Source organism: Lygodium microphyllum, chromosome 12 (genome assembly GCF_053477565.2).
Source record: "Lygodium microphyllum isolate KBCC chromosome 12, Lygodium_microphyllum_v1.1.10, whole genome shotgun sequence".
Classification (NCBI taxonomy): domain Eukaryota; kingdom Viridiplantae; phylum Streptophyta; class Polypodiopsida; order Schizaeales; family Lygodiaceae; genus Lygodium; species Lygodium microphyllum.
The window spans coordinates 151,148,717-151,169,922 of NC_141146.1; positions in this window are offsets into that span (position 1 = coordinate 151,148,717).

Here is a 21,206-nt window from a genome sequence, read left to right on the forward strand (position 1 = left end):
GGCAGTGGCACAAGATCCCATGTCTTATTTTTAGCCAAGGCATTCATTTCTTCATCCATGGCTGTACACCAGTTCTCATTTTCCACTGCTTTAGCATATGTACCTGGTTCTTTGATCTCCATCGATTTTGTCATGTAAGCATAATGCTTTGCAGTGTAGCCACTATATATCAACCTATCAACAGGGTATGTGACCCTCTATGAGCATCTAAGCTGTGGTGCACTGCTCGATTCCCCTCTCTCATGAGACGGAATATACCTGCTCTGCCTTGCGCCAGGCGTATAGATAGTCGGAATACCAAGTTCACTGTCTAAAGTGTCAGTAGACTCATATCCAAAAGTCATTCTACCAGGTGTCATCATCCCAGATACATCCTTAGTAACTTTCTCTTTTCCTTTGTCCGCGACATTATATCTCCCCCTCACTGACATACCGGTGTCAGTGGACGGTGAGCTCCTCAATCTCCCTGGCCATGGGGATGCTGTCTGACTATTAGGTCCTGTCATAGCATTGCTCTGCTGCATATCAACTGTGGATACATGAATAGAAGGCATATCTGATGGCACTGTAGCCGGTGATACAAACCAAGAACCCATCTCATAAAAAATAACATCCCTGCTCACCAAGGTCTCCCTGGTAGAGGGATCATAGCATTTATATACCTTCTTCTCCTACGAATATCCAATGAAAACACACTTATGCGCTTTTGGATCCAGCTTCTTCCTTTTTTCATCTGGAATATGCACATAAGCAAGACAACCAAATACTTTCATGTGACCTACATCCGGCTTATAGCCATACAACTTCTCAAACGGTGTCATCTCATGAATACCTACAGTGGGAGTCCGATTCAAGATATACATGGCTGTCATAACAGCCTCAGCCCAATAATAGAGCGGCATCTTCTTCTCATTCATCATGGCATGAGCAGCTTCCATCAAGACCCTATTCTTTCTTTCAGCTACCCCATTCTGCTGAGGAGTGTAGCTGCAGGTAAGCTGCCTGTGTATGACATTTTGAGCCCACCGCTATCTGATCAACCTGCTTTTTAAACTGCTAAAAAACAACAAATACCTCATTCTTTGTCTTGAAAATGTAAACCTGAATATAACGATTGTAATCATCAATGAATGTCACATAATACTTCGAGCCTCCCATGGATGCATTATGGGATGGCCTCGAGTGCACTAGCTGCAATGGACGTGTACTCTACCTTATATGCCTGACAAATGGCAACCTTAACTACTTACTAAACTGGCAAGCATCATATACATGACCAATATCTGAATATTGGAACTTGGGTAAACCTGTAACAAGCTGTTTTTTCTGCATAATTTGCAGCCTTTGCAAATTTACATGCCCCACTCTCTTGTGCCAAATTTCCAAGTCTCTGATAGTGCCAGAACCATGGGTAAACACAGCTGAATTCAGCTCTGGCAAGGTAGCATCAAGAGTAAACATTCTGCCATTTCTGTGACCGCGAGCTATCAACTTGCATCCATTGCCAAACTCTTCAATAAAACAACGTCCATGCTTGTTGAATCTAACCTGCAAGTTTTGCTCAACAAACAGTAGGTTCTTCGTAATCGAAGGAACATGCAATACATCATGCAAAATTTTCTTTTTGCCATCATGAACCACAAGAGGCACTTTGCCTTTATGCTCAATGCTATGTTGCATGTCATCACCTGCACAGACATAGCCATTTTTTTTAGCCACCATATCGGTGAACCAATCATCGTGAGGAGTCATGTGGTTCGATGCCCCTGAATCAATGTGCCAAACTGCATCATCAGTGCATTTTTCAGCAACTCTGTCTTTTACATACTGCATGGCAAACAATCTATCTCCTGAAGTATCATCTGCCTGACTAGATGTAGCAAAATTTTCATGTTGTTTGCCTTTCTGATTGCCCTGCTTCTTCCAGCAGTCCTTGGCAATATGCCCATACTTCCCGCAGTAATGATAGTCCTTATCCTTGTTCGGATTGTCAGATGGACATTGCTGTTGCCAGGAGCCTCTACCTCTAAGGCTAGATCTCGCCCTGCCTCTAAAGTTTCCACCACCTCTTGCATTCGATACTTGCTGGTTGTTATTGCCATAGGATGCATTTTGCTGGCCTCCCCTGCCAGATCCATAGCCTCTACCACGGTTTCCACGGCCGCGTTGATTGGAATAGAAAACTGCATCCTTGTTTTTGGAACTGCTAGATCCTATAGCTAAGCCAAGCTTAACCTCTTCATGGATAAGTAATGCAACCAACTCATTGAAATCAGGCATTTCAGCCCGCACAAACACAGAGGTATCAAAAGACTTATACTCAGGCCCCAAGCCATTCAAAGTCACAGCAACCATGTCTTCATCTTCAACCTGTGAACCAACAGATGCCAACTAATATGCAATGGTCTTAACCTCCGTGACATAATCCTGTATAGATCTGCTCTTCCTCTCCATGTTGTTAAACTTCTGCTTCAAGTGTATCTTCCTGGCACTTGTGGTTGTGTCATAATACTTGACCAAAATGTCCCATGCATCCTTAGGGGAGCTGCAGTTCATTATCTGCATTACCATGGCATCTGAGATACATAAAGAGAGCTAGTGCAAGACTCTATGATCTCTTTTTATCCAAGCTCGGTGTAATCGTCTCTGATCAGCCGTAGGTCGATCTGGGAGCTCAAGTTCAGCTTTCGCTCCAGTCACAAACTTTCAATAGCCTTTCCCTATTAAGAAGTTCTCCATGCAGAACTTCCATATGGCATAATTGTTATTGTCAAGCTTTTCCCCCACTATCTAGGTTATGTTGTCAGTCCTCTCTGCATTAGCCATGTTGTACCAGACACTATTTAGTCACTGCCTAACTTCCTGCAAACCAACAAGTATGACTGACCAAGTTCAATCCTCAACTGTTTATGATAGTTTTCTGCAATTAATTGCAGTAAAAAACCAGGGTATTTCAGCCCAATGATAGCTCAAAATAGTCCACAAACCAGTGGTCTAACTCATAAGTATAACAGTCAATGCATATGCTATGGAGTTTCTTCAGCTTAAACTCCTGCAACCTCACTGCCAGGGTAAATACATACAGTCTGAAAACTGTAAATTGTGAGTAACCAACAGAAATTTCAAGGACAAAATCAATGTGTATACATGTCATACATGTTCCAAACCCTCCAGAATATCTGTTGGTACATGTGGCAGTCTAGTCATAAGTATACAGGTACAAAACAGTGCATATCCAGCAAGTATAAGTGACATAAATCTACTCACAGATTGTATACAGCCAATAAACTATCAAACCAAGCTGTATTTCAGCCCAAGAGATCCTCAAACCACTTCATACATATGCCACTGTGTGTACAAGTCAATACATGACCAAACAAGCATCCGCAGACACTCTATCTGTAAGAGGCAATGTCATATAATGCATTCACTATTTATGACCAGCCAATACCCTGTGAATACATTTTTTTCGAGATTCATACTTTAGTTTTCAAGAGCTTTCAATGCTCATATCAATGCTTGTAGCATTCAACAGTCATATCCCGTACCATACAACTCCCTGTAGGTAACAAAAGGCATGTACTTCTTCAAGGCCAATGAGTATATATTGATGACAATTTATGACAGTTTTTAGCCTGTCATAAACTCACAGATCTCAAATAATTCCAGCTCCAATGTATGACATCAAGGCTATATGTCTTCCTGGCATATACCTGTGATTCAATGATGCTTCTGAGCATGTTTGAATGCTCCTGTCTCATGTTAGAGATGCATACTTGCTGTATATTACTTGTATACAGCAGTCCATTATTTATTCCAGGTCTGTGAACATTCCTTCAAGCTCATTAATGAGTCCATGATCAAGTATTGATATATCCAGAACTTCAATGACCTTCCAAAGAGCATAAACAAGCTGTGTGTCAGTCTATGGATAATGGAGATAATGATTTGCAGACCATGAAGGCATCAACACAAACAGGCGCAGTCACGCTGTTTTCAGATCCTAGACCAGCAGCTAATGTTGATGATAATGACGATGATGATGAGCACTCAAATGTGCTCAAGGATGCTCCCAAAAACTCCCAGACAAGTCTTCACCACTGCCATGAAGCATAGAGTCTCACATGAACAAATGCATACCTTGGAGAAACAATGGCATTTTTCAACTTTCAAATGCATGGAAGCAAAGGTATAAACTTTCAATCTCACTTTAGATACTTGGCTCAAACAAAATTTTGGTTTTAAGTGAGCACAAATGTAGCCAACTCACTCACTTCATTTAACTCATTGGCATTGTATCTTTATCACAAATGAACCTAATGGCCTTTACTGCACAAGTGCAATTGTTATGGTGTGGTCATGAAGTAGGTGATCAAGTGTATTAATAGGTACTTAGACTTTATACAAATTCTCTCACTAAAAGTTATTACAAATGAAACTAAGGATTTTTTGTCGTTTGAAAATGACATACACTCCACACTTTATCACCTATTCAATCAGTCAAAAGAATTTATAACTAGTTGCACACCTTGTATACTTGGCACTCTCCCAATGTTATTTCAGAAGACACCTAACATTACTTGTGGTGAGGGCCTTGAAAAGGGTTCAAGAAAGCACATGTGTTGTGTGAATATTTAAAAATCTTGGGTTTAAAGCCATAGCATTAGCTTGGAAGTGGCATGAGTATTGGTCTATCAACAAAAGAGATATTGACTTTGTCTCTAAGTAATGGTCAATGCCTCCTCATTATTCATGCAATAATGTCAATGTCCTTTTAAAAAAGTTCTAAGGCTCTTTGTAGCCCCAGTCATTTATTTTTCAAAAAGTAAGCTTCCAATAAATTGATTGCTTTATAATTTCTTAAAGGTTTGTCCTTTTTTGGCAAGACCTATTCTTTGAATTGATTGATCAAATTAATGTGAGCATGATTAAATAAGCATTGTATGGGAGGAACACAAGCTAAATTTCTTTCACAAGATAAGATCTAAAACAACAATCTCTCTTTTAATTTATCTCACTCACTTATTAGAATAAGTGAATAGAGGGAGGACAAGACCAAGTTTTGAATCCAGAGCAAAGCACTTAGTTTTATTATACAATGCTTGAATTAGAAGTATAAGGAAATCTAGTTGTGGTGGCAATTGTTCTGAAGGCTAATCTCTTGTTTGCATTGGAAGTATAAGGAAATCTAATTGTTATGGTGATTGTTTTGAAGGTCAATCTCTTGTTTACTTATATGGATCCCCTTTTAAGGTTTTCATAGTCCATCTTGATGGATGCACAAAATTCTTATGTGGAGAGCATTTCATCAAACTTCTCTTCATCACTTCCTGAAATGCTATCATCACAGCATGATGACCTCTCTCCACTTGTAGTTGTTGATTATGTTGCTACATCTAACTTGCCTTGCATGTTCACTCTTTTTTTCCATGCGATAGAGGGGAAAGGTTTGGGATCATAATTAATTGACCTACACCTTCTCCTTGAAGCATGACCACTCTCAATGAAAGGTCTTGCTCTTCTCAATGTATTCCCAAAGCCATCATCAATGGACTTCAATGTAGTGCAATGATGTGCATGTATATTTGGAAGGGATGCTTTGTATTGTTGAATCTCCTTTTGTAGTCGCATTAAAAGTCTATGGGTATATGTTTGGACTCTTCTATCATCACCTTCAATTAAAGACCATGTTAGCATTTAATTTAACAAATAAATATATTCATAAGTGTGAGTTTTACATATACCTTTTTCAACATGAATCTGCATGTGTAATGTATCCAAATCTTGCATGAAGGGTGCATGTGCTTCATTTGTGGTATTTGCTTCATCAGAATCAATCACACCATTATTCTCTACAATGTGTACATTTAGTGAGTCAACATGCGACCCAATCCCCTTCAAGGGTGGAACTTGTCTTGCATTCATCAAAATTAAGAACTTAGAACATATATATTAGAAAAGAACTAGACAATTTCTAAATAAGGTATGGCACCGCCATATTGAACACGTACTATTGTGGTACAAGAAGAGGATGGTATGGTCCATGCCATGGGTACTCCATTGCGAAAGTGATCAAACACAAGTATTGTATACAAATGGAACTATATAGAGAAACATCAAAATCTGAACACTCATGGATAACATAATTACAAAGTTTAAGCCAAGGAAGAATAAGGAATATAGTACTTATATTTATTAGTACCAAAGGTCGCATCCATTGGTAATAAGCTATTATGTCCATACTTACTAAGCGAGAGAGAGAGAGAGAGAGAGAGAGAGAGAGAGAGAGAGAGAGAGAGAGAGAGAGAGAGAGAGAGAGGAGTACGCCCAATGCCATGTGACTATCCATTTAATGACAGAAGCAACCTATATTAGTACACCTAAACTTTATCCCCATGCTTAAGCCATAATCACATCTTCACACTATAAGTCACATTTCCTTAAGTCACTCCCATTGGCACTTAGAATAGGAACTCACAAAGCCACATGCTCTTGGGTTAGCCAACTCACACTATTGTCTTGCCTTAGGTGCAAGCTTCATCCCACTTGTAGTAGAAACCCCATTCGCACTCTTAAGTACTTTAGTCGTAAGCATATACACACCACCTAATAATGAATTGAAAATAAATATTCACATGCACCTCACCTCACTCAAATTTTTAATAGTAGATCGTTCATTGTGTGTAGTCATAATAAAAGTATCCAATATATTTCCACCAAAATTTTACAATTTCATAGACAAGATTACATTAGATCCACACTCAATGATGTGTTGGCTATGGACCAATGACTATCTTGATGATAAAGCTTCAAAGAAATTGTCTTTACAAGGAATCAAGTAGCAAGGCCATATCGAGAGATTAAAAAAGAGGGGATAACTACCAAGGTAAATGAGAATAACTATAAGGAACTTTGGTGGAAAAATGGCATGATCAAGGGCATTACTGCCAAAAACACAAAAAGCACAGTCACTATGGTGAAGTAACATATCAATACAAGTGTGTTAGAAAGGAATTGCACTTACATACAGAAGTGTACTACTACACTTCTTCATCACTTCTTGAAATGCTATCATCACAATGTGATGACCTCCCTCCACTTGCAGCTGCTACTACATCCAACTTGCCTTGCATGTTCACTCTTTTTGTCCATGCAATAGAGGGGAAAGGTTTGGGATCATCACTTATTGACCTATACCTTCTCCTTGAAGCATGACCACTCTCAATGAAAGGTCTTGCTCTTCTCAATGTATTTCCAAACCCATCCTCGATGGACATGAATGTAGTGCAAGGATGTGCATGTATATTTGGAAGGGATGCTTTGTATTGTTGAAGCTCCTTTTGTAGTTGCATTAAAAGTCTATGGGCATAGGTTTGAACTCTTCTCTCATCCCCTTTGTTTAAAGAACATGTTAGAATTCAATTAAATAAAAATTTATAATCAAAAGTATGAGTCACACATATCTATATTAGCACGAATTTGCATGTATAATGTATCCAAATCTTGCATGGAGGGAGCATGTTCTTCATTTGTGCTAGTTGCTTGGTCAATATCAATCACAGCTATATCCTCTGTAGTGTGCATGTCAAGTGAGTGGGCATGTGACCCAATCTCGTTTGAGGGTAAAACTTGTCATGTACCCAAAATAAGAAAAAACTTAGAATGTAGATAGTAAACAATGACTAGAGAATTCTTGAATCAGCCATAGTGGTGATATATTAAACACATACTTTGGTGCTCATGAAACTTTGGTGATATATTAAACACATACTTTGGTGATATATTAAACAATGACTAGAGAATTCTCTAATCAGCCATAGTGGTGATATATTAAACACATACTTTGGTGCTCATGAAACTTTGTACCATATGACTCCATGGAATTTTCTACAATGGTCTCCACTTCTATTCCATTTAACATAAGGACCTTGGTTTGATGTTTACATATATTCCATGTTTGTGACCAATCACAAGTACAACATGCCCAACTACAATCAACATTTCAAACATGGTACCAATGCCCATCTCTTGTGCAACTCTGTACTGAAGCTTGACTTGTATCACTACCAATAAACTTCACATGAGAATATGATATTTCTTTAGCTCTTTGAATGGTGTTTTCTACGACCTTTAGAACATTAAAGTTCTTCTTGAAACCTACATCTTTTAGCATATCTTGGTACCAATAGTATGCATGACAAGAGCAAATCAACTTCTCAATCAACCAGTCGATGCGTCGGCCATGCAAGTTGCATCGCTCACTAAGATAGTGACTCTTCAAAACCCAGTTGTAAGACTGAATGCTACCATTTGTCTCTTGATTTGCATGAGAAAGATTTCTTGTAGCACGTATAATCCACATTCCTACATATTTAAGGTGAGATCATAAATTTTAAATCACATAAATAGATAATTATATATAACTTTATTAGTTTGATATACTTATAGTACTACAAGCATACTATTGTATATAGAGTTACCTATACAAGATGACCATGTATCCTTGAAGTACTTGATGAATGATGCTTCCTCTTTGTATTTTTCAAAAATTTCTAATAGTAGAATATGAGCCTCATCTATCATGGCATTCTCATGTGAATTAGGTGTACCTTGCATGTTCATAATGTTGCCAAGTGCTCTAAACGTATCAACACGAACTTGAAAATCTTCCACCTTACACAAGATTTTTTAGCCAACTCCTTCTCACATGCTATATACATAGATATATAGGAACACCAAAAACCTCCCTGTGAAAATAGAAATGTATAAAATCACTTTGTGGTTAACCATGAGGAGAAAAGATAGCAAATGTAATTGTAGAAAGAAACCTTACTGAACAACATTGATTTCTACTTGACCATCATCCACCATAAAAGCATTTGGTTCCCATGACTTGCTATAGTCCAAGACTTGATTTCTTAATGCAGCTAGCCATGATGTAACTGACGTGGTACAAGAAGAGGATGTAATGGTCCATGCCACAGGCACTCCATCGCGAAAGTGATCAAATATAAGAATTGTGTACAAATGGAACTACAAAGAGAAGCTAAAAAATCAAAGAACTTTAGGATAATATAATTACAAAATTAAAGCTAAGAAAGAATAAGAAATATAGTACCTTATATTAATTAGTGCCGAATGTCGCATCCATTGCTAGCAAGCTATTATGACCATACTTACTGAGCATTTGAAGTTGCCATGTTGTTTGGATATCCAATATCAAAGGATTATCCCCATCACCATAAGATTGATAAAAGAAGGTACTATCAGGATTAGCTAAAGCCCAATTATGGACACTTTTTGCATCATTTGAAGCATTCTTTAGAGATAACACTTCTAATTTTTTAGCAACATTTAGTATATCACGAAGTGTTAGGAAAGTGTCTCTTATGGCTTCAAATGTGCCTAAAATAGTACTTTGTCAAATCAACTGAATGTGTTGCATTAGTACCTATTCACAAATCCAATCCTTCATCCCATAAGACAACCATGGTGCAAATGTAATTTGACATGATGGATCTAATATACACAAGGAGCCATGGAAAATGTCTCCAACATGATCTATATGTTGATATTGCATATAATTCATGCGAGCGATCCATGGCCATATATATAGTTGCGATACCACAAAGTGGCATATACATCCGCATGCTCTTTTGCTTGAGACGGCGCGCCTTTTGTTTACTAGTCATGGCTCCAAAGCCTTATCCCTTGAGTCCTTCTGTCCATATGCCCACCAATACCTATAACACATCCAAGTATATTTTTTTGTGAAAACAAAGATCCAATACTTCTATGAAAACAAAAATTCAATACTTTTGTAACATGATGTCTTATAAGAGTGAAATTTCTAACGCTTTTAGCTCCTTAAAACTATCATGCTTTGGTTTTTTTAGTGACCCTTCACTATGTTTTTTGGTCCATTGGACCCGAAAGTTTGTGGGGGCATCGGGCCTTTCATTTTCACCCTTGATAAAATCGGCAATGCGGTCCATGGGAATATAAGCTATATTCATGATGTCGTACTTGGAAGAGGTATCCACTAACTTCTCTCATTGTAAGGATAAAGCATGGATGGGCCCTTGTGGTAGCGATTGCACTTTCATGCATGACTATATCAAAAAACAAAAAGATAGTGATATTTTACTTCACAAATTTTGAGACAATTTTATAGTTGTGGGATGCAAATATTTAGCTTTTACAGAAGAATTTTTTGTAGTAAAATGTTGAATTTGCAAAGAGCAACATTATTAATAAAACATTTGCAAAGTTGCACTTAACCATGCATTATGCAGGTTTGAGTTACAATAACTTTCTATCAAATCATAACAAATCCAAGATTAACAATGATGATAGCTCACCTCAGTACTCAAAGTAGATGGCTGACAAGGTGTAGACATAATAAAAATATTGAATATATTTCCACAAGAAGTATACAATTTCATAGATAAGATTCTATAAGAGCCATACTTAGTGATATTCCACCCATGGACCAATGACTATCCAAACATATATACTTTTCTTTCAAGGAAGAAGGTTCCAAGGCAAGGAAGAGACTTCGAGGTTGAGGGCAATGCTCTACAACATGCCACAAGTTGGAGGGTCCATGTAAAGTGAAAGAGGAGGCTTGATGTCCATTCTACCTTAGGGAGAAATGAGAACAGGCTGAGCCAAATGCTTGAGTCAAGGGAAGGATCCCCTTGCCTATTGTTAGAGGGACCCCAATAAGATTTGTCCTCCAAGGGCTCAATGCCTACACCACCATCTTCCAACTGTGCACAAATTATGTTCCACCTTATTTGGTGGTGGATAGATTCCTGATTTCGAGACCACAGAAGAGTTGTCTAAATGACTTTTCAATCTGAAACCAGGAGGATTTGCTGAAGTTGAAGAGAGACGCCATATACATCATAGGGGAGGTAAGTACACTCTTCAGTATTGTGAAGAACTGGGCACAATGGATGCATTATTCTCAGTGAAGAACTGGGCAACATTCATGAAAACATCTAGGAGAGGGAGGCTTTCGATGGTGCCATCTTGACTCATTTTGTCAAGCTTACGCAACAGGGGGTACCTATAGAGTGCGGAAGAGGGAAGAGCTTGATGGCATGAGAGAGAGGTCACAGGTGCCTGATGGCACGAGAGAGAGAGAGAGAGAGAGAGAGAGAGAGAGAGAGAGAGAGAGAGAGAGAGAGAGAGAGAGAGAGAGAGAGAGAGAGAGAGAGTGAGTGAGTGAGTGAGTGTGTGTGTGTGTGTGTGTGTGTGTGAGGAGTTACATGACAATAAATGTTGGCTATCAAAGTCAGTCCATCACCAAGATGACAGTGGCTTTAGTTGATTGCCTTCTCCAACGGGATCTGAGTGCCAATGCTTTCAAAATTTGAATGGAAGGATGAGTCAAAGGAAAATGTGAGAGGGCCCCATCGCCATGGGGCTTGACATATAGCCCGAGCCATACGGCATCATGCTACAATCCTTGCTTTAATTATTTTCAACCTCATACGATGTCCTTGATTTGAGCAGCCCCACTAACTCTATGCTAGTGTAATCAGGCAATTGAAGAAACTATGATCTATGCATTGTGCTCGAAAATGCCATCTTTGAGATAACATCTCCTTCTTACATAAAGTGTTTGTAATCATCCATGATGCATGCATATACAACCAAAGGTATGGAATTAGAGTTGCTCAGGTTGGTGTAAACTACTCCTTGCCCGAAGCACTATGCACAAGCATTGGGCCACAAAGATTAGCAAAACGTCATGCTTAATCCATAATATGTGATAAAAAACTGAGAGATGATTTTTGATGCCAAGAAATGCCTAAAAATAGCCAAAATTTTTGAATTTCAGGGAAAAAATAGACTTCGTCGAAGGCGGCGGTTGCAATCAATACAATTTTAAGCGGCAATGCCCGAAACTGCTTAAAAGACCCACTAGATGACATTTGGTGAATTTTCATAATTTTTCACATGTCAAATGAGACCTTGGGAGATTCCCAGAAGTGGAGGACTTCAAGACAGACGCCCAAGATTATTTGGACTGTGAATCGGGCACCGAACGAGAAAATGGGATTGCACCCGGGAGGCCAAGATCTAAGGTCAAGTGGGAATGGACTTTAAAAGTCCCAAAGGTTATGCCTTTTGGGGGGAGCCCCCAAAACAAAATGAAAATCATGGGGGGGGGGGTCATTTTTTCCGAGCGCAATCAGAAGAAGGCGTCATGTTTTCATTGGATGGAGAGACGAGCTATGGGGCCTACAAACAAATCCCCCAACTGACTGGATGCCTGAGATGCACTCTATCTTTGCTCCTCATCACTTGTCTGTGCACGTGGAATGGCTGCCTGGTTGTGGAGATCAAAATTCATTCTTTCTCTCTCCTGTTTCTCTCTCTTGCATAGAGGCACTTCATGTGGCAAGAATCAAGAAGAGAATCGAGAGATGGATGCTTGTCTGGGAGGCACTGGATTGTTTCAAGAGGTTGAGGAGGCTGAAGGCTAAAGATCTAAGCTAGAATCCATGGCTAGTTGGTCGATACACAGTCTCAATTAAATATTCAAAAAACCCGAAACACACAAAAAGGCGGTATGCTCTATTTTATGAAAGAATTTTGCTTGTTTTTTATCATTCATGGTCTAAATGGTGTGCACATGAGCTGAAATTTTATTTGAATATTCCTTACATTATGCTTAAGGGCTGCAATCACTGTTATGTAGAACCCGTATTGATTTACAGCAATTATAAATTTTTAAAACTTGAAAAACCACTAATTTTGATGGAAATTGATAGTTTCTTTGATTTTGAGTGGAAAAAATGAGCTGACATGGGATAGAATAAGGAAAAATATTGAGTTTAAGTTCCAATGATCAATCATTTTAAAAAAACTAAGAAAATCCCTATTTTTATTAAAAATAAATAGAAAAAATAGAGAAAAATAGAAAAAAATTAGTTTCTTCACTACAACAAAAAGGCCTCTTAGACGCACTTTTAGACACAATTTTTGAATTGAGAGAAAATCTTACGGGCACGTCTACAACCCCGTCTATTTGTGCGTCTATCATTTCGCGTCTATAGTCGAATATATGAGAAAATTCACATGCACCAATAGACGTGCCTTAGACGCGCATATACACGCATGAATACAAGCACATACCAAAACCAAAATTGTTATTTATTTAATTTCTTTTATGCATCTACAAGCGCGTCTACATGGAAAATTAGAGGAGCATATAGACACGTTCATAGACGCGCTTTTACAAGCGGCAACAGACGCGAACGCAAAACAAAAAATCTTATTTTTTAAAAAAAATATATTTAATTTTTGTTTATTAATTTGAATTATATAGCACATGTACTCTGCATTTTAGATGTAAGTATAGACGCGCGTTTTCTGCAATTTACATGCACAAATAGACGTGAAGCATAGAATTGGAAAAAAAAACTAGAAATGCTCTCTGGTTTTTTTTTCCCCCCTCCCATACATCAAATTGTGCATTTGGGGAAAACACAATGGATCTAAAGGCACGAGAATTGAAAACAAAAATCCATGTATTCATTATATATAAAACACATTTACATGGGGAGTTTAAGTACTTGTGACCTAAAGCATGGCCACAAGCAGTAGGCTCAAAGATGGATAATAGATATACAAGGAAACAAGGCCATAGAGGAGATATGGTGCTCCTCTACGAGTCTGAAGAAGAAACATCTTCGCTAGCACCACCATGGCTACTAGCGTCGCTATCCCCCTCCTCGCTATACTCCACATCGGGGTTCGCCTACACACACAAAAGATCAAGGTTGCTTACGTACAATTGCAAAGAAAAAGTTATAATTAGCTATACTTTTAATAGAAAGTAAGAAAAACATACCTCCTCTGACTGTCGAATCCTCATAGCCCGGTTGTATTGCTCCTCAGTGATGAGACCCTCCTCATAGAAGTTAAGCCATGTGGCTGCGCGGTTATGGTCTCAATGGTAACCTACCTCTCTAGGAGTAGATATCCTACCAACGATAGTAGTCTGCAAAACAATTATGATATATACAAATAATTATGAGACACAATGTATTAGAACAAATTACATAAAGAATTGAAAGAAATATAAATTTTAAAAAACTAGAAACCAAAATATACTTACAAACTCTGTCTCCCACGACTCTCTGCCGCCCGATCCATAATGCGACGATCCCATGGTTTCCATTTGGATGCGCCGCGCCTCTGTGTGCTAGTGACTCTTCACTTTATCTACTGCTTTTCTTCTTGGCTTTCTTCCACTCTATGCGGTGGCACATAGGTGGTTGGCTATAGGCTCCACGCCCCTCCTCCTGTCTCCGCAGTGACTCCTTGGCGCATGTCATGAGGTGGGATCTTTTGTTGTGAAGAAAATCCCTCACTTTTGTGCATCCCCAATCATCCAAGAATCGCTGACCCTCAGGATTTGGGTACCTCCTATGGAGTGACCTCAACACCTCCTGCCACAAGCCGCTTTTCTGATTCTTGAAGTAAATGAAACAATCTTTATACGTCGCATGCACGACGCTCCTCATGTACGCCATTACATCCCTTCCTTCATCATCATGGAAGATGCCACCAGTATCTATAACTCTATAGTACTCGCGTACAGGCTCCTCTACGTGATCTTCTGGTGAGGGTGATCGCTCGCCACCTCTTAGGCAATCCCCACACAAGCCTCATCCTCCCCCTCGATGCTCCCTCCTCCCTCTCTGTCGACTACCCTCTACCTCGCTAGATGCACGTGCTTCTGCAAATGCACGTGCATCGACTGACGCTTGTACTGTTGAGATATCGAGCTCCACTCGTGATATGCCACACCAACATATATTTTTGTCTGATTTTAAAATAGAACAATTAATATTATGATTCATAAGCCAAATTGAATTGATACCTACTTCAATAACGCATCCAAACTGACATTACTCCATCCATAAATTGTTTGCAAGTTAAGTATCTCGAGGGACGCACGAAGAACGGAGTACGTACAACCTTCATACAATGGAGTAGATGATGCTACATATAGTGGATCATCTGGCTTCGTAGAGTGACCTTCTCCCTGAACCGGTTGCGAAATTGAATGGTGTACCATGTTGTCCAAAATCTCATCCTCTACGACTTGATGGGGCATTTCATGAGGGCTACTATCATGGTCGTCAGTCTCTACTCTTCTTGAAGACTCTGCCTCCTCGCATTGACCGTTGTGCATTTACGTCATCGAGTTGTTAGTTGCAGATGCGATTGGTACACTGCCCATGAATAATAGTTAGATGAAAGTTATCCTTATCTACTCTAGTTCGTGGTTCAGTTAGTATGCCACCTTAGTTAGTTGAGTTTGGTTTGAGACCCATATATAGGGTTCTTCTATTTCTTTGTATGAGAGTTCTTTTGGCTTACACAACTAAGAAGAGGAAAACTATTTTTAGTCTCCACCTTTGTGTGTATTCCCCCATTGTGCAAGTGAGAGAGCTACAAGTGAGACTCCTTCCTTCTCTCCCACAATCTTAACATGGTATCAGAGCCTTGTTCGTGGTAAGGAGCTCAAGAAAGCAAATCAAGTTTGCGGTGTTCTGGTAAGAGGACCAGTGTTGCTTTCATTTTTCTGTTTTAGGAGCAAGTCTCTGCAGGTAGCACAGCCGGAAAGTGCAAGAGTGCATTGTCTCAGATTGAGACGCCCTTCACGGTGTAGCAAGAGGGCAGTATATGCTGCGGGCAAGGGCTTTAGCCCTTGGTAGCTCTGGTTTTTTTATTTGATGCCATTTCGGGGCCTGTTTTGGAGGCAAAAGTTTTCTGCACGCACTCAAGAAAAGGCCCTGTTTTATCCTGTGCGACCACTGTTCTACAAGTTGGTGAAAAGTTACCGTAGAAATTGCATCGTATGCCTGTGCGCAAAGACATTAAGAGTTACAGAATCATCCTTGTTGCCTGTTGATGCAAAATCGTCACTAGGAAGTGATTGTGTAGTCAAATATCACTTTCGTCAGTTTTGCAAATTTGCCCTTATGAGACTGAAGCTGTATTTTTTACAGTGACAGAATTTTTTGCAGTGTTCTGTAATGGCGTCTGATTCTCTTTTACAGATTGTCATTGAAAAGCTTGACAAGAACCACTTCCAAGCATGAAAGTTTAGAATGAAGATTTTCCTTATGGGAAAAGGATATTGGGAATTTGTTGCAGGAAATGAAGAAGAACCAATACTTCCTGATGTTCCCAATCAAGAGCAAATGCAGGCATTTAAAGGATGGCATGAGAGAGCCAGAAAAGTTATATACTAGCTGTCTATCAGTATTCCAGACTCTATGATTGTGCATATTCAGGATGCAAGTACTCCAAAGGAGGCATGGGATACTTTGTCAAAAATGTATAGCACAAATACGCAAGCCAGGAAAATGCAGCTCAAGCAAGAGTTGCACAATGTGCAACGAGAAAGTACGAGCATCAATGACTACCACATGAAGGTGAAGAAGATTGCAGATTGACTTGCTTCCATTGGGTCGCTAGTGGAAGATGATGATTTAGTTTCCGTGACCTTGAATGGTCTAGGAAAGGATTATGCACAGTTCCGAACATCCATTTCCGTCCGTGAAAGATTTCCTGATTTTGAGGAGTTGATTGCTCTTCTAATTTCTGAGGAGTAGAGAAATGGTGGTGCATTTTCTTCAGGAGGAACTTCAAAAGAAACTGTCTTCTACTCAAATGCTGGAAGAGGTAGAGGCAGAGATAGAGGAGGCCGATCTGGCGGCCATGGTAGAAATCAGAATATGCAGCAAACTCAAGAAAACCTGTCCTATGGAGGAGGACGTGGTAACTCTAGAGGCAGGGGGAGCCAAAGAGGTCGTGGTGGATGGCAAAGAGGCCAAAATGCAAATAGCAATGCTGAATGCTACTACTGTGGTAAAATGGGTCATATGGCTAAAGACTGCTATAAAAAGCAGAATGACATCATGAATGAAAAATTATAACAAGGGAATTATGCATCTGCTAGTAGACATGGTAATGACAGAAATGAGCATTTGTTTATGGTGCAGCACATGAACAATTCTGTGATAAGTGCAGAAGAAAGCAACGAAGTGTGGTATGTTGACTCAGGTGCATCAAACCACATGACAGGTCATGCAGAATGGATGCAGGATGCAATGAAAATGGAAAAACTAGGATTTGTGGAGACTGATGATGATACTGCACATCCTATTGTGCAGATTGGAAAAATTCCTTTGTCTATCCAGGATGGGAAAAAGAAATACCTGTCAGATGTATTTCATGTCCTGAATATCACCAAGAATCTAGTTTTTGCTGGTCAAATGGTTGAGCAAGGCTTACAGGTAAAATTTAATCCTCATGAATGCTTTGTTGAGGATATGAAAAATAAAGGTCGCTTGATAGCAAACGGAAATAAGAAGGGCAGAATGTTTACGTTGGATGCAGACATGCCTTAATTGAGTGCAGCAATGTTTGCACATGGGACCGGTGTAGTTGTAGATATTGATATCTGGCATAAATGCATTGGTCATGTTAATGTACAACGACTTAAATCAATGCAGGCCCAAAATATTGTTGCAGGATTGCCTAAATTCAAGGTTGCAGAAATGCATAACGTATGTGAAGCCTGTCAATTTGGAAAACAGGCAACGAAACCATTTCCTAGATATGTTCAAGAGAGTAAGAAGCCATTGGAATTAATCCACTCTAATATGTGGACTACTAAAGCTGCATCTATTGGAGGCTGTCATTATTTTGTCACTTTTATTGATGACTATAGTAGAAAATTTTGGGTGTATTTTATGAAAAAGAAAAGTGAAGTCTTTGGGCATTTCAAAACTTTTAAAGCTATGGTTGAAAAAGAAACAGGTCTGCAAATAAAATGCCTAAGGTCAGATGGAGGGGGAGAGTACCTCTCAAATGAGTTTGCAAGGTTCTTGTAGGAGCATGGCATAAAGCAGCAATATTCATGTAGTCATACCCCACAGCAAAATGGAATTGCAGAAAGAAAAAATAGGCATATTGGAGAGGTATCTCGTGCCATGCTCAATGAAAAAGACCTGCCAGATTTTTACTGGGATGAGGCAGTTGCTACAGTAGTCTACATAATGAACAAGACTCCCACTGCAGCAATACATGGCATGACTCCATAGGAGAGGTATACTGGTAGGAAACCAGATATTTCTCATTTTAAAATTTTTTGTTGCATTGCCTATGTTCATGTGCCAGATGAGTTGAGATCCAAGTTGGATCCAAAAGCTGATAAGTGCATCTTTATTGGTTACTCTCTGCAGAAAGGGTATAGATGCTATAACCCTTCTACTCGTAAGTTTATAGTGAGCAGAGATGTTGTTTTTTATGAGATGAGTAGCTGGTATAAACCAGTTACTGTGATTGATAATGTAGATGCACAAAATGGTAATGCTGCACAGAATTCACAACAACAGACAAGATATTAGTGGACCTGGAGTGTGCTCTAGCAGTGCTTCACATTCTTTGCCATGGACAGGCAAATTGAGATCAGGAGAATCTTCTCAAAGCAATGCAGATAGTGGTATACAGGTATCACGAAAAGGAAAAGAGAAGGTAGATCAACCCATGTTTGATGTGAATGCAGGTCACTCTTATGTGGATGGTGAATCCAGTGGCTCAAAACAAAGCATTGATGATGAGTTGGGTATTCCTTCTATTGTCTTCAGTTATGACTGGGTATACATTGCGAAATGCTGAGTATCGAGTCTACCTGCAAAGAAGTTTGGGGCTTCCAGATGCAGGATATGAGGCAAGCATGGTGCAAGACTACAAGACAGAGATGTTCCACTCTGTTGAGGAACTGCAGGATGTGAAATTAGCTAATGAGGACCTTATCCAAGAGCTTTTTGATGGAAATCTGTCCTCTGAATAGGATAGTGTTCTCTTATCACCTGCACTTGAGCAGTATATTGGTCGACTGAAGTCAACTTTTAGCCACAGTGGAAGCGTGATCCCCCTGTGAATGGCAGTACTAATGATCTGAATGTAGACACAGGTGTAAAATCAGTACAGGAACTGATCACAAACAAGTGCATTCTTGCAGGAGACAGTTCAGGGGGGGAACATAGCCCACAATGTTGGAGTTAGGGCTTCAAAAGAGGGCATACATCTTACAGGAACAATTCTCTTAATGCTTATGTTTGGAGGACAACAGAGGACTAGGTACTTCGTTACAATAAGGGATAAATATTGGTATTGGCTGAACTAAATCTTCCTCCTTGCTTGGTGGTCGTTGGGGGCCTAGACATTTTTCAAGATTGGCAACTCCATTATGTAACAACCTTCGGTTCCCTCGCCCTTTGCGAATATCCATCCTCCAGGACTTTGTCCTGTTGGAATGTTCTTGCTTCTGGAGGTCATTAGAATAAGCATGACAAAGGACAACAATGCGCAGGACTCACGTGCAGAAGCACTCAAAGTATTGGGAAAACTGGTCACCAAAGTAGCCTGTGAGGTTCTTCCATTTTATTTCAGCTCTGAGGAAAGCTTCCACGTTGTCGTCAACAACATACACAGTCGGAAGCACTTGCTAGATTGCCTGTATGGCATTGCCACTCAAGGCTTATATTCTTTCCAGCTGATGAGGGTCTATATTCTAACTGATGATACATTATTTCGTTTATATTCTTTCCAGCTGATGAGAGTCTATATTCCAGTTGATGACACATTATTTCGTTTATATTCTTTCCAGCTGATGAGCGTCTATATTCTAGCTGATGACAAATTGTTTTATTTATATTTTGTTCATGGGGCCCCACATGTGTTATATTGTCTATAGAGCGGCGTCGCGAACCGTCTCTATAGACCTTGTGTTATTCTAATGTCACTGTAACGTTTTTCTTTAAGTTTTGATGTGACAGATATACTGCTTACATCTAAAGTTCAGTTGCAAGAATTTCGTATATTAAGGAGTGATAAAGCTCTTTTGATGCCTTTGAATAGGCTGTTGTAATTTAGGAGTGATGTAGCTCCTTCTCCGTTGATGTAGCTCCTTTGATGCCTATGAATAGGCTCTTGTAAGTTCAAATCTCCATTGATGTTGTAATTCACGAGTGATGTAGCTCCTTTGATGCCTATAAATAGGCTTTTGCAAGTTCAACTTTGTAATTTTATATTTTGAATATTAATATAACGGTAGGCCTATATAGAGCTGTGGGTTTTTCCCTTGAGCCCCCAAGGGTTTTTTCATCCATAGTAAGGGACCTTTATTTGAGCAGGGGTGTTAGCTATATATAGTTTGTCTATATATAGCGCCCCTGTTAGCTATATATAGTCTGTCTATATATAGCGCCCCAGGTTCCCTCTATATATTCCTATCATGTGTGCTCAGTTGACATACTTCTAGGGTTCCACTTCCGATGTCTCGTCTCTCTCTTCTCCTCTCTCTTCCTCCGTTCCTTGTCTCCCTCGCGCAATGTTCAACAGATGAAACATTATGTCTTCATAATCGAGATACATGGGTACGACGAGAAATTAAATGCATGTGTAATCGTTGTCGAGGGTGTATTTTTCGAGCACATTGAGTTGCAATGTCACACCTCAACATGTATGGAGAATGGGACCGAGAAAAATCACCGGTATTCATTATTTTTAACACTAAGATTGCTAGTCTATGTTACTCAATATTTATCAAGGTACATGTAACTCCCTTTTGTGGTTGAGCAGGATGCGGTGCCACATCCTCAGATGCTCCCTCCCGGGTGTCGAGAGGCTGCAAAACGTTGAAGCAAGGAGGCAGAGACTTCAAGAAGAGTGGAGACTGACGACCATGATAGTAGCCCTCATGAAATGCCCCATCAAGTTGTAGAGGATGAGATTTTGGACAACATGGTATACAATCTATTTTCGCAACCGGTTCGAGGAGAAGGTCACTCTACGAAGCCAGATGACCCACTATACGTAGCGTCATCTACTCCATTGTATGAAGGTTGTACGTACTCCATTCTTCGGGTGTCCCTCGAAATACTTAACTTGCAAACAATTTATGGATGAAGTAATGTCAGTTTGAATGCGTTATTGAAGTAGGTATCAATTCAGTTTGGCTTATGAATCATAATATTAATTGTTCTATTTTAAAATCAGACACAAATATATATTGGTGGTTTTTTAACTCACTTTTAAAAATATATATAGGTTATTATCACAAATGCTTCCAAAAGGAAACAAATTTCCAACTAAGAGAG